The 13,490-nt window shown below is 41.9% G+C and overlaps 1 protein-coding gene across 7 annotated transcripts in view; it reads right to left on the bottom strand.

Moving 5' to 3' along the window:
- Positions 1-13,490, bottom strand: part of HTR2C (5-hydroxytryptamine receptor 2C) — a 242,604-nt gene that overhangs the window by 78,369 nt on the left and 150,745 nt on the right. For 6 of the 7 annotated variants that reach the window (XM_074914918.1, XM_074914917.1, XM_074914924.1 and 3 more), the window contains one exon: positions 11,416-11,841. The exons of the other annotated variant lie outside the window; for it this stretch is intronic. The gene's annotated coding sequence lies outside the window, so the exon portion shown is untranslated. The remainder of the gene's footprint in view (positions 1-11,415; positions 11,842-13,490) is intronic. 7 annotated transcript variants of the gene reach the window in all.

Here is a 13,490-nt window from a genome sequence, read left to right as displayed (position 1 = left end):
CAATCAAAATAAATCTTGTACTACAAACTGGGGCTTGGCTCATCTTTTAAGTAACCAAACCATCTATAGTAAAATAATGATTTAGTATTCCAGGACAAAATTTTCTTGTTCTACTTAAAGCAACATCAAAGGAAGAACAAACCAAGGCCTAAGCAAAAATGCTGTGCATTTTCTATTCAGGAGAATAAAATTTGCAGCTCAGTGGCATAGAATACTAAATTAGAGGTAAGACATGCATTCAGAATATATCTATATAGGCAAAAGTTACATCATCCATAGTTAAAACAGTCACAAGTTATATAGCATGTGAAATATTACGTTCATGACAGCAGTATACAATACAACTGAATACCCAAACATACATTTATCTCTCTAGGAAATTCAGTAAGTAACTGTTCATCTCAAAGATTTTTTATTTTCCCATAAAAAGCTAGGAGTTACCACTGCCAGTGACATGGTGGTAAACTAGAGAAATCCTCCGGTAACCTATAGAAATCCTCCAATACTTCTTGAATAAATGCTCTGTTAAAACTATTGGACTCATTGCCACTGAATGTCATGAATACTGAATTTTAAATTAGTTCAAAAAGCAATTAAATGAAATAATGAGAGAAAAAAAAATCCATTCAGGGCTATTAAACAGGATAATACCAGATCTGTCTTAGGAAGTCCCTAAGCAGAAATTGCTGGAGACTGAGGGACTACAGGGACAAGGACTGTGCGCTTGCCCTTGGCCCAGTGCTCCTCCCTAGGCAGTTTTTGCTGGTCACTGTTGGAAACAGGATACTGGGCTGGATGAACCTATGGACTGACCCAGTAGAGACACTCTAATTCCAAGAGCTCACGAGAGATGGACAACTCCACATTATGCTGCTTTAATATGCAAACCATCAGATTTGGTTCTTGTATACGGAGTCTAATTAAGTCAAGGGAAAATGCATGTCTGCTGCCTAAGGGTACAGTTCACCACAGCTGAGAACAGAAGCACACTTTGGACATTTAAATGACATCTTAATTTTGCTACTGCATCCAAATTATTATAATAAAAATTTCACCAACAGAAATCAACACATGCAGCAGATGACAATTTTTGGGGGGTGGGGTGGATTTTTGTTGTTGTTTTAAAGAAAATAAACTAATGGAAGTCAAACCAAATCAAAACCCTCAACTATAAAAATATTTTCCCTTCCTCCCCCAGGCCAAAGAGCTTGGTCTACTAATAAGAGGAAAAAGTCTAAATTCTCACTCTGAATACAACAAATTATGATTGGAGACCACAAGATGAAGATCCTGCTATATTGGAAATCTGTTGTGACCAGTGTCCCAGGAAACCACTCAGTCTATTCTCTGCATGGCTTGACTCCCTCACCACAAGCTGGAAGCAAGAGAACAATCCATGCTGCTGGATGTGATGTTTTTCACTGCTCTACAATTCAACTCCTTGGAAGCTTATCTTCCTCATTGCTGACTGCTTTAGTGACCTTGGAAAATGTAGGTAGAGATAATAGAAGCAGAATACTAAAAGGATTATTGCTTTTATTATCCTACTACTGGGAAGCTGATTAAAAGCACATATCCTTTCACAGGCTACCCTGGGCTTTAGCACTCTCAGCTCTCTTCTTATGAAAGGTCACCAGGCAGGATATTAGAAGTAGCCTTAAGTATTGCACATTCTTCAATTCCAGCACAGGTGTCCTTCTCATGGCAGATGTCATAGGGGGTTGTCTGTCTCTAGCCCCGGAGTCCCTTTTTACTTCTTACTAAAACACAACCATAGCAACATGGATTTTCATAATAAAATGTCACTGACCTGCTAAAGAGCCAAAGAACGGTGGTGGGTGCTGGATAGTTGCATAAGTAGATGCAACTTCAGCTGCAGGATTTCAGCCGGTTTTCTTGTTTGTGATTGTCCCTATGAGCCACTCCACCAGGCCACAGTGAAGACATGCATGAGCTGGCTCAGTCCCCTCAACACTTTCCTGCTGAGTGGCAATACAAAGCCAAAATAACTGTGTGATAACCACTGGAGCTATCACCTCATATTTTCACAGTGCCAAACTAAGGACATTTCACAAGGTCTGAAGATAGGGCCTTTAGTATTTTCCTATGATAATAGCAAGCTGCTTTTTAATGTCATGCCTTCTGGGCTACCAGCTGCTCTGGCATGAGGTAGGATCTCCTTATGTCTCCTCCTACCATGTGGAAATGGCAAGGCATGAACACTGATGACAGTCCATGTAAAACAGATTCTCCTCAACCCAGAAAGAGGTCAGATGGAGAATATGCTCCTGGTCCCCCTAGCCAGTACAAAGTACCAGTTGCAAAATCAGTGTATTTAAAACTAGTTTGCAGTGGTCATCTCCCTAAGAACCTAAGAGTCTTATTATGTGGTTGATATAGTAGATTTATTTCATACCTGTTTTGGGTAGCAATGCATATGCTGGAACACCAGGGCAATCTGGTGTTTAATTGAGGATAAGAGCAGAGGGACAAATGGACACAAATAACTCACACAGCTGAAGATATCTCCTCTGATGCCATCTACCTCTACTCTTAATACATCACTGCTTTCATGGAAGAATCCCCCACAAGGTTATAGAACACTACAAGTCAGCATCATTGCTCAGAATAAAACCAGGTGAGGGTCAGCTGTTTTCCTGCTGTTATTGGCCTGAAGAAGCGAAGGAGTCCTGCTTGCTGACAGTCATTATGCAACAAAAATAACTCATCTTTCTGAAGTCATTTGTAGGTGTCAGGAGAAGCTAAGAATAAACCAGGAAATTCCTCTGGAAAAGTCTGCTAAATGAGCTGAAAGAAAGATCTCTCAAGACACAGTGTGCATACCCTCACTTTAGCTTGAAAGACATCCTTACGCAACCTCTACTAGATGACTACAGGTCATAATCACATATTGCAGTTAAAATTACTGATCAACCGATGCAGGAAGTGTTAAAGCAAGCAGAGGAAAGTAGATTTTAGGAACAATAGTTACATCCCTGCTCATATAGGATACAGTAGGATTGCTAAGCTTAAGAAAATAAGCAGGTGCCCCCTCCTGCTCATTACAGGGAGTTATGAAGCAAATTGCAGCATTTTAAATCCTGTGTATCCACAAGTCAGATAAATTAGGATTTCTTTCTTTCTTTTTTTTTTAAGAGCTTGTCTCAAAAGAGCTACAAAAATATGCAATTGTATCCAGCAGAGAAAGCAGGCCAACACCGACCCCTATTCAGAAGGAGGTCAATAAAAAGAAAGAAGCCAATTAAGACATAATTGGGCACTCCTAGACAGTAAGCTAATAGGGAGAAAAGAAAGGAGAGAAAAAGCATGACTACCTAAGAACAACCAGTCTCCCCAGCAGAGTCCAGGGCAAATCTCCTGCTGTTGTGAATGAGATACCTTTCATGTCCTTGCTTGCAAACTGAGGAAGCATGCTATGATCAGGCCATGGAAATAAAAAAAATAAACCTTTTTTTGTGCCAGCTTTAAGCTTCTTATTTTCCTTGTTTATAAGATCGAGAAATTTCCTTACAAGAGAAAGCTCTATAATTCTGTAAAGTTATGGAAGTTTGTGAAAGTCGATATTACTTATTATCTCTTAAACTAATGCTGAAACTTTGGGGCAGTCTAGCCACAAAATTAATGCTTAAACTGTACACACAGATCAGAATTCAAAAAGAACTGTTAACTTTTCTGAGTCATGCAAAGCAAGCTTGCTATCAAGGTCTTCAGGATAAACAAAACAGTCCTGGGTTTGGTTCCACTTAACTCTAAGCACAATGGAACTGCAGTGATACAAAAACTGAGAGAACAAGATTAGAAGCAAGCCCAGGTAAAAAAGGGTCATATAAAATGAAAAGCTGACCTTCACTTTGTTGCATTTGAATTTTTGCAAAAGCAAAAATTTTCAATGCCTTTCAAAAGAAAATGTAACATGTAATCTAAATCACATGCTCTCCCAAATCAAAGGTCAATAATATTAATCATATCTTTTTACATTGCTCCAAAAAAAATTCATATACTGGATCTATTGATGTGTCTCATACTAGCTAGAATCAAGATTAGCAGAAACCAAATTCGGATGAAAATATTTCTTCTGGAAGTCACCAGATATTGGCTTCTTGCAGTATTATCAAAATACCTATAGGCAGAAGAAGCTTTTAGTACAATGCAGCAGTAAAGAGTTTCAATGAAATTTATTTCCAGGGGAAAAAAACCCAACCAACCAAACAAGAAAACCTCTGCTCAGCATTAAAAGTACCAGTCTTCGTAATGGAGCAGAAAGACTCATCCTCTTCTCTCTTTTCAAAGAAATTAAGCTCTGTAAATGCTGATCACATTAGTAATCTGAACCTTCTTGATGTTCTGATTGACTTGGCCCCACTATTTGTAGGGAGCAGGAAAAAAGAAAGGGCACAAAATGAACCTGAAACACAGTAGCCCTCTTGCAGGCACTACTATTTGTAAAAAAAAAAAAGTACTGGTAAATATTTAACTCATCCACTTGCACAGTGGACAGGCAACAGCAATTCTGCAGTTCATAAACTCATAAAAAGACAAGAGAGAGAAACTACCCATCCGCACTGCTGAGCACAGACACAAATCAAGGGAGAGTAATTGGGTCTGACTGTATGTTTCAAGCCTTTGTGGTGTCCAGCATGGGCTCAAAGGGTTTGAGATAATGACAGATTTGATTGGAAAGTGCTAGATTGAATTTATCGCTGTTATTGCTGTTTAGCTATTAATTGACAGGCTTCTGTGCTTGCCATAGGGTTTTCTTGCCTTACTGTAAATTAGTCTTGCGCTTGTTAGTGGCTGCTTTTTGCTTTTGCTGCATGCTGTACTGCTTATCATCTTACTCTGCTGTGCCTGAGAACATTTTGATAACAGCAGTGGCGATGCGCCTGGGCTGGCAGATGGCCAGGGCATTGCTGCTGTTTCTGTGCTGCTGTACTGGGTGGGCTGGAACTCCAGCGTGAACTTGAGTCAAAGGGACTGTGACACGTGGGTGACTCCACATGGGAGCAGGACAACCCAAAGCATCTGTGGATAAGGCTGTGGATAAGACCATGCCAGAGCAGGTACATCTCGAAGCGTGTGTGGCTGTGGTTATGTCTGTGTGACAGCAGGTATACCTCTGAAGGGATTGTGGCCCAAGGATAGGTCCACACTGGAGAAGATACACCTCAAACCATCTGTGGCTGTGGACAGGTCTGTGCTGCAGTAGATACACCTTGAAACATCAGTGGCTGTGCACAAGGTCATGCTGGCCATGGATAAACCCACGACAGAACAGGTTAACCCCTGGAGGGACTCAGCCATCGGTAAGGCCACGTTGGAGGAGGTTTACTTCTGAAGGGACAGTAGCTGTGGGTAGGGCCATACTGGAGCAGGTACATCTCTGAGGCATGGTGGCCCATGGAGAAGGCCACGCTGGAACGGGTGTACCTCAAAGCGACTCTGGCTGTGGATAAAAGTCTGTGCCACAGCAGGTACATGCCTGGAGAGACTGTGGCTCATAGATAAGGCTCTGCTTGGAGCAGGTACAACCCTAAGAGACTACAGTCTGTGGATAAATCCAAGACAGAGCAGGGGCAAGGAGAGGAGTTCATTGCAATGTTAAACTTGATGGGCTGGTCCAAAGGCATCAAGGGTGAAGACTGCAATAGAAATACCCTTAAATTGTGGTAACCCATGATTTTAATTGCATGTTATAGGAATTACTATAGCAGAAACCCCCTGAACCAATGGACAAGCCTTACAAGAAGCAGTGCCCGTGCAACAGTGACCCACGCAACCCAAGCTGACTTTGATGCTGAATAACCACACAGCACACCACCTGTCCTGTTCTCAGCGACCACCACAACAAATGGAGCTCAAAGTCATGGACTAAATGAACTCAGTGGACATTTTTTGATATTTTATGAACATTTTACAGGGGTGGTCCATAGATTACGGGAATAATATCCGTGTATTACGTCAAAGGATGGGAAGGGTTGTGGTGGGTAATAACGTATTGGATAGTGTGACTTGAGCATGATGTATATGTTATGGAATAAGGGATGAAGAATGTGCTGATTTGGGCTGGGATAGAGTTAATTTTCTTCATAGGAGCTAGCATGAGGCTATGTTTTGGATTTGTGCTGGAAATAGCATTGGTAACACGCAGGGATGGTTTAGTTATTGCTGAGGAGTGCTTGTACAGAGTCGAGGCCTTTTCTGCCTCTCACCCCACCCAGCAGTGAGCAGGCTGGGGGTGCACAAGAAGGTGGGAGGGGACTGATCCCAACTGTCCCAAGGGATATTCCAGACCATATAGCACCATGCTCAGCAGATAAAGCTGGGGGAAGGAGGAGGAAGTGGGGGGATGTTCGGAGTTATGGCTTTTGTCTTCCCAAGTAACCATTACATGTGATGGAGCCCAGTTTTCCTGCAGATGGCTGAGCACCTGCCTGCTGATGGGAAGTGGGGAATGAATTCCATATTTTACTTTGCTTGTGTGCATGGCTTTTTCTTTACTTATTAAACTGTCTTTATATCAATCCATGAGTTTTCTCACTATTACCCTTCTGATTCTCTCCCCCGTCCAACTGTGTGGGGAGTGAGTTGCCACCTGGGGTTAAACCACGACACTAAGACAGGTACAAGTCAGAAGGACGATTTCTCTGGTAATGGGCTTATACCTAGGATCTGCTCTTTGGCAAAGCACAGCACTGCCCAAGATTCCCTGAAGACTTAAACCTAGACATTTCATGATTTGAAGGCAGGGCCTGTACTTTCTTTGTTCTGCTCCACTCTAATAATACTGCTGCTTCTATGTACCTGGTGATAAAAAAGGAACTGGCAAACCTGTGGAGGAAAGGAAAAGGGATTAGCATTTCCAGATTGCTTCTGCTCCCTAGAAACACGGGTTTCCCACAACCATTCCTTGGCAGAACACAGGTAACTTCATGTAATGAAGCAACTAATGATGGGCCAACAAGATGTGTAGCCTGAGAATAGCGTGGGAACAGAGAAGGAACCTCAGGTCAAATTCACAAGGATCAGAAATGGGTTGTATAGATCAAGAAGCAGTAAATACTATGTTTTCCTACTGTTGCCTGGAAAAGAAAACTCCAAGTGTCCAATGTTTCCCCTTGGGTTTAATGAATGACTCACATACCAGCTAAAAGTTTTCAGCATCATTCCACTGAAGTACAAGGACTAGACCCATTGTTCACAGATTCTTGTTGCTGCTCTATATGCTTCTAAACCTGTGATGCTGTAAGAAGTTCCCCAAACCAATCTCCATATAGATATTCCTTCAGCTGCAATTGCTTTAGAAAAGTCCGAGACTATATATATTTTTTTAATTTAAATTTTATGTTTTAGGATAGAACTAAGGAGCCCTAACTAGATGCGATCAGAAGACACTACAGTTTGTCCATGTTAGCCTGGTCTATCTAAGGCTTTGGCACTTCATTTTAACTCTCAGGTTTTTGAAAGCTGAGCCTCAAACTGCTGCTGCATGGGTTTAGTCTGTGCACAGAGTAATTACACAATGAAGAATAAAGTGCAAAGTGATATGGATAGAGTTTTAACGTTTACCAAAAACAGCTGGCCTAATTTTTTTTTTGCCATCATGTTCTCAGAAAATCTGCTGCAAATAATAAGAGTGAAGTTACTGCCCTGCATAGTTCAGACTAGGTACACAACCTGCTTAGACTTGGCTTCAGAATAAATCAGAAATAGGAGATGGGCTGTTTTATGATGGGCATATTTTGAATTCAAGGAAATTAACTTCTTTTTTTTTTTTTTTTTCCAAAAATTATTATCCTACATCTGTATTTGAATCCACAAATGGTTCCTGATAGAATAACACATTGATTAAGTCATCAAACAAAACACTCTCTGGCACTGGTAGCAGTAAGGCAGCAGCTGTTTCTAAGAGCAATTGTATGTCAAGTGAAAAAGCTGGCAAGCTGCAAGTTAACATTTAGCTACCTGACCAGGTTATCGTTTTCAGTAGCAAGAAATGTGGAGTCAGCAGAAATTTTTCTACCCAAAGGACATGTAAGGAAGGGAACCTCTGCCTTCCAATTCATTATTTAATATACTTGATGCAACCCTTATGTTCACAATCTGTAGCTACACTGAGAAACATAAGTGATCCAAAATCTCCAAGGACCTTAATCATTACAGAACATGCAGGAGGAACTTGTTGACAACAGCAGCAGTAATTTAAATCTGCTGGCACTTTTGCAGACAAATAGCTCTGTATAAAATCCAGCTGGAGGTGGCTTCTCCTCCTCTTGGTCTCTGAACATTGACATCAGGACATCCTCAACTACACCCACTGGGTGATTAGCAGGGCAGTTGGTAAATCCTGTGGATGGTCGCATTGAGAACACTACTAGGTTAGGGGAACTTTTTCTCTCCTGAGACAAACATGAAGCAATCTACTGCAGCCATCACAGGCAGAAATGCTACCCCAGAAACAACCTGTGTGTTTCTTCACAGATTTTTCACTGCTGGACAGCAACCATAGATTTTTCATAGAAATAGTTACCCTCTGCAAAGTTACAAATCTTCGCTATCAAAATCTACAAGCAATAATGGGTTGGTGCTGTTAAGGCTTTTGTTTGTTTCTCCAACAAAAAGTTATTTTCTCATGAATTTTTAGACAAATTCTAACAAATCATTCCCACCCCTGCCAGGAGAGGAAAACCAAATGTTTTCCTTGAGCAGAACTTGCATAACAGCCTCCGCATCCTCTTTAATGCCATTTCTGGAATAAACATATTTTTAAAGTTTGTTCTTTGATGAACTTGTCCAAGTACTAGGAAGTTCTCAAAGAACAAGATAAAAGTCTGCCATTTGAAACACTTACTGGTTACCTCTGCTGTCAATGCCAGCCTATTCATTGCTGATTCTTATCCTACCCATTCTTGAGAAGTCTTTCTCAAAGTACACTCTGTCCACTTGGATCTGCTGCTCCCCAAATCTCTATAGAATCAAGTTCTCATTAACAAAACTAGCAACCATGCAGAGCACTGGTACAAAAAACATCCCATCCTCTACCTGCATCAGAGGAGGACATACTGCAGCAGACTGAGACTTCACAAGTCTCCCGTCACCAGTGAGACCCCTCTGGGGTCTTGTACTTGTGTGCAGACCTCTGTCTCCCTGCTACAGCGTTGCTCAAAACATTCTCCAAGATAGGTAACTACAAGTTTTGTAGACTGTAAAATTCAAAACACTTTTCTGGATTTTAACGGACAAGGATGGTACATTAAAAATCAAGAGGCTTAAAGAAAAGACCATGAAAAGGAGATAAACCATCTTTGATATAATTTTTAAATTAAGTCTGCAGGAGCTTTTATGAAGCTAGTGAAAACCTTTTAGATGAACCTTTAGGGCTCATAAATTTAAAATTATTTTCTTTCTGCTCTCTCTTCACTGATACTGCTCAAAAACCACTGCTGGAAATAGTTGTCAGCAACATAATCCAGCCTGTGAAAGGCACCAAAAAGGCTTCTATGCCTACAAGTAACAGTGCAGCTCCTCAAGGCACATCACTTCTGGTCCTTGTTGTATTTTTCCCCATTTTTAATTTAAATACGCAGCAACCTTTACACATGAAACCAAGATGGCAAAACACTGGATTTGATATGTGTGCTGGGCCTGGACTGCCTTGCTGTGAACTACAAGAAAAAGTGGTGCCTTGAGATTCTCTGAGTTTGAAAGAGGAGAATCCATGTTACTTCTCTCCCTGCTCCCAGCTTTGAGGGAAGCTTTGGCCAACATCTTCTTTTCCACATAGCAGCCCACAGCAACAAAGTCAGGCAAGCAAACCCCTGCAGAAGTTTACCCAAACTAACATGTAACTGTTGCTGGTCAGCTTTGAGCATGTCGCCAGCACAGTTACAGGAACTCGGTCCTCACCCTAATACTTATGCTTTCAAAATATTATAAACAACTGATAATCAAAACAAAAGCAAAGCTAAAAACCACACAGCCAAAACCTGGGGATTAACATTGCAACTACAGGCCAGCCTACCCTTCACTTTGCTTCTGTACAGTATTTCACCACAAATTTTATGTTTGCCAGTAAACTTTTCAAAACAGAAAACAGTATCATTTGTGTAATATCCAGCACCATGGCACCTTGCTAGTTGTAAGGTACAGAAACTCTACTGTTAAGTGTGTGTTCAAGAACACAAATAAGTATTTTCTCATTTGCAAAAATGAGGAAAAAATGTAAGTGCCTGAAGTTTGAGATTAGATAAAAGTTCTAAGAGTCACTATACTTATCCAATTAGCAAAAGGCACAGAAACATGTTCCACTGATGCTTTACAAGAGAGTGAGAAACTTCTGTGTTTAAGTGAGATTACCCAGAACTGGCACATCTGGAGGGCACTGGTGTGTTCCCAGAGACACCTGCAACCTGGCGTGTGCTGCTGACTGCAGGCTGGCAGGCAGGAGGGGGGGTGCAGGCAAACAAACATTTATCTGGCCCCTTCATACAAGAGAGCAGTGACCTGGGTCCTTCCCTGCTCCAGAGGAAGGATGTAAAGAGCTGGGAAGGCAACACTGGCTGCCTTGCCAGCAGTGCGGCAGCAATGTCTTCCTCACTTCCCAATGGTTTTAGCTGCATCAGTCTGCAGAGAAATGCTCAGAAAAATGCCTCTGCAAAATGCCTAGCTCTGCAGTGTCATTCTCAAATTACAAAGAATTTCTAATGCAGGATCACGGAAGAGGATGCAAAATGAGCTCAGTCCTGTAGTTGCAGGGAGGAAGAAATGCTGTCAATAATGGAAATGCATCATCAGGATTGTTGTGATAAAATGATTGGAATTACTGCACTGGCAACTTTTCCAAATGGGTTGGCTTAGAGACAGGTGTCTTGCACAGATTACTAAATTATTTTCTTTACAAAGGTCTAAGTGGCTCTGTTTTCCAGATGAATAGCCTGAAACTACTTGGTTGTGAGCTTTAGTCCCCTGAGGTTTAACTTGGACAGTAAAGAAATGAGACAGATGAACACTAAACTACTCTGTGTATGCAGCCAACAGTGGTTTGGCTGATGAGAACACTTTAGGTAAAGCACCTTTCAATTTAAAATAAAGACAAAGATGAACTGAGGCTAGTTAAAAGTTACAAGAAGTCAGAAGCAGTATTTGCCAACAAAGCATTTTAAACCAAGTAAACCTTCCTAAAGAAAATCTTGGGTTCACCACATCTCATCTCATCTGGGAGAGCTGCCTTGCCAGGCAAATTAAGGGCAATAGTTTGGCATCGGCACTTTCCCAATCCAGCCAACCCAGCCACCGCCAGACTTCTAGATTGCCCTCTCCCCCTTGCCTGCCTGCTTGCCTGCCTTCATCCAAACATACAGTAATACATTTGCCCAGCATTTACTGACCAACACTTACTTTTTCCTTGAAAGAGAGCACCTGCGCTCAGGGAATGAAGCTCTTTGCAGCCGCCTGCACATCTGGTGTGTGGTGACACAGCGCTGCTGGCAGGGACCAAAGCAGGGAGAGGACGTCAGGGAGCAAGGTGAATATCTCACTCGCATGTGGTACCACCTAGACGCAGGTTTCCATCAGCCTTTGCTAACACAGAAAAGGTCCTGGGCAGCACAGCAGGAAACAGCAAAGTTCAGCCCCTCTGGTAGCTGCTCCAAAGAGGATTTGAGGCCAGGGTACAGCGACGAGCTAGGAAAGTTTGTTCTGTCTGTGACTCATGGTCTTGCTAGCATGCCTTCTGTGTGCTCTTGTCAAAGCACTCTGCACTTGTGGATGGCACCGAGCTGAACTGCTCACCGGGGAGGAGACTCAGATACGCTGGGGAGACCTCTGGGGGAAAAGAGAGAGAGAGGGAGAGAGAGGGAGGAATGATGAACGATGTTCATTCTTGAAATTTCAATTTATCTGTGGCTTCTACACAGTATATTTCAGATATCCTCATCAAATTAGTCCATTAGATAAAATCCCATTAATCAGATTATTTGGTCAGCTGTGGCTTACACAGAACGTGTTACAGTTTTAGTATTTTATCATCAAATATAGCTCTGCGTAATTCAAACCTCACAACACCAAGCACAAACGGCCCACAATTAACAGCTTCAAACACAAGCAGTTTTTGTCACACAAACACCAGCAAGAGCTCACACCACTCTCTACTCCACTTGTTTATTTTAGTCTGGTTTACATCTGAATTTCTTCTCTGGGTTCAACTGATGCAAACTCATGCCTGCAAACACAATAAACCAGTTCCAGCCAGGAAGCTTCAACCTGTCACCAAAGTTGCAATCAGACCCTTAAGCATTAACTTCAGTAATTAAAGTAGCATATCTGATGAATTAGCAGAAGGGAATATAACAGCATACTTCTGTGCACCAGGGAAAATTTCTGCCTTCTGCAGTCACCAGTGGACTATCAAAACCAGTATAGCATGACACATGGTGTTGCAGCATCCCCAGGCTAGAAAAGTAAGTAATCTGAGTCACCCACAAGCAGAAAAACATTCAAAAGGTCATAAAAAAGCTACTAAGCCTCATAAAATTAAATCATTACATTAATTAATTAAAACCTCTATGAAACAGCAGAGTTGAATTTTGCTATAGTAGTATGGCTTTGGAGACTGCCCTTCAGTAATCCAACCAAAACTTGGCGTGTTTCCATCTCCACTTATTCTCCCTGGTTATGTCTAGAGCATCATCAGACACCCATCTGAAACATCAGAAAGAAATGAAAAACAGGATGGATGGATTCAAGAAAAATAAATACTATTATCTAGCTTTCATCCTGTTCTTTTTATTCATGAATCTCAAACTCATTTATCCAAGACAGTGAATAGTGTCCTTTTGCAAGCCTGAATAGTGGCCATGAGCCTCTACACGTATTATGGAACACAGCATGGCTGGCAAGGGGAGTCAGTCCAGCATGGGAGCCCAGGCCAAGGAAGAGCATGGTAGTTTGAGGAACTGACCAGCACCTAAAAATCACTGCTGCACAGCGTAAGAAAATAAAATTACAAAATTCAACAGTGCCTCCTGTACACTCGCACAGACCTTAGAGCAGACCTCAAAGCAGCACCAGCCAAGGCACATTCTGCTTGAGGCTGTACAGGCATCCAAAAAGGATGGAAATCTCTGCCCAAGAGTTTCCTGCAGGTATCTAACACCATGCAGAAGTGCTAAATGAGTGGGAAGGAGGAAGAGAAGCAGCAGCAGTAGAAGGAAGGCCATTAGCAGATGTGTGTTATTTGCAGCAGTGTCTGCGCCACCAAACCAGCCCCAAAGGAGGATTGGCACAGAAACAAGATCATAGTGGAGGCACTGACATCTATAAGCATGAAAAACAAGGGAAAGTTACTGAATCTAACTGGTTTCAGCTAAACCACAGACCTACAGTCATATAAATATTCCAAGTACCAACACATCAGTGCTCTTGGAAGAGGGGAGAAAGCCAAGTGCGAGGCACAGGAGACTTGCACGGTGTGT

The sequence above is a fragment of the Athene noctua genome, chromosome 11 (assembly GCF_965140245.1).
Source record: "Athene noctua chromosome 11, bAthNoc1.hap1.1, whole genome shotgun sequence".
Lineage (NCBI taxonomy): Eukaryota > Metazoa > Chordata > Aves > Strigiformes > Strigidae > Athene > Athene noctua.
Note: the sequence above shows the minus strand (reverse complement) of the source record. Positions and strands in the feature narration are given on the sequence as shown.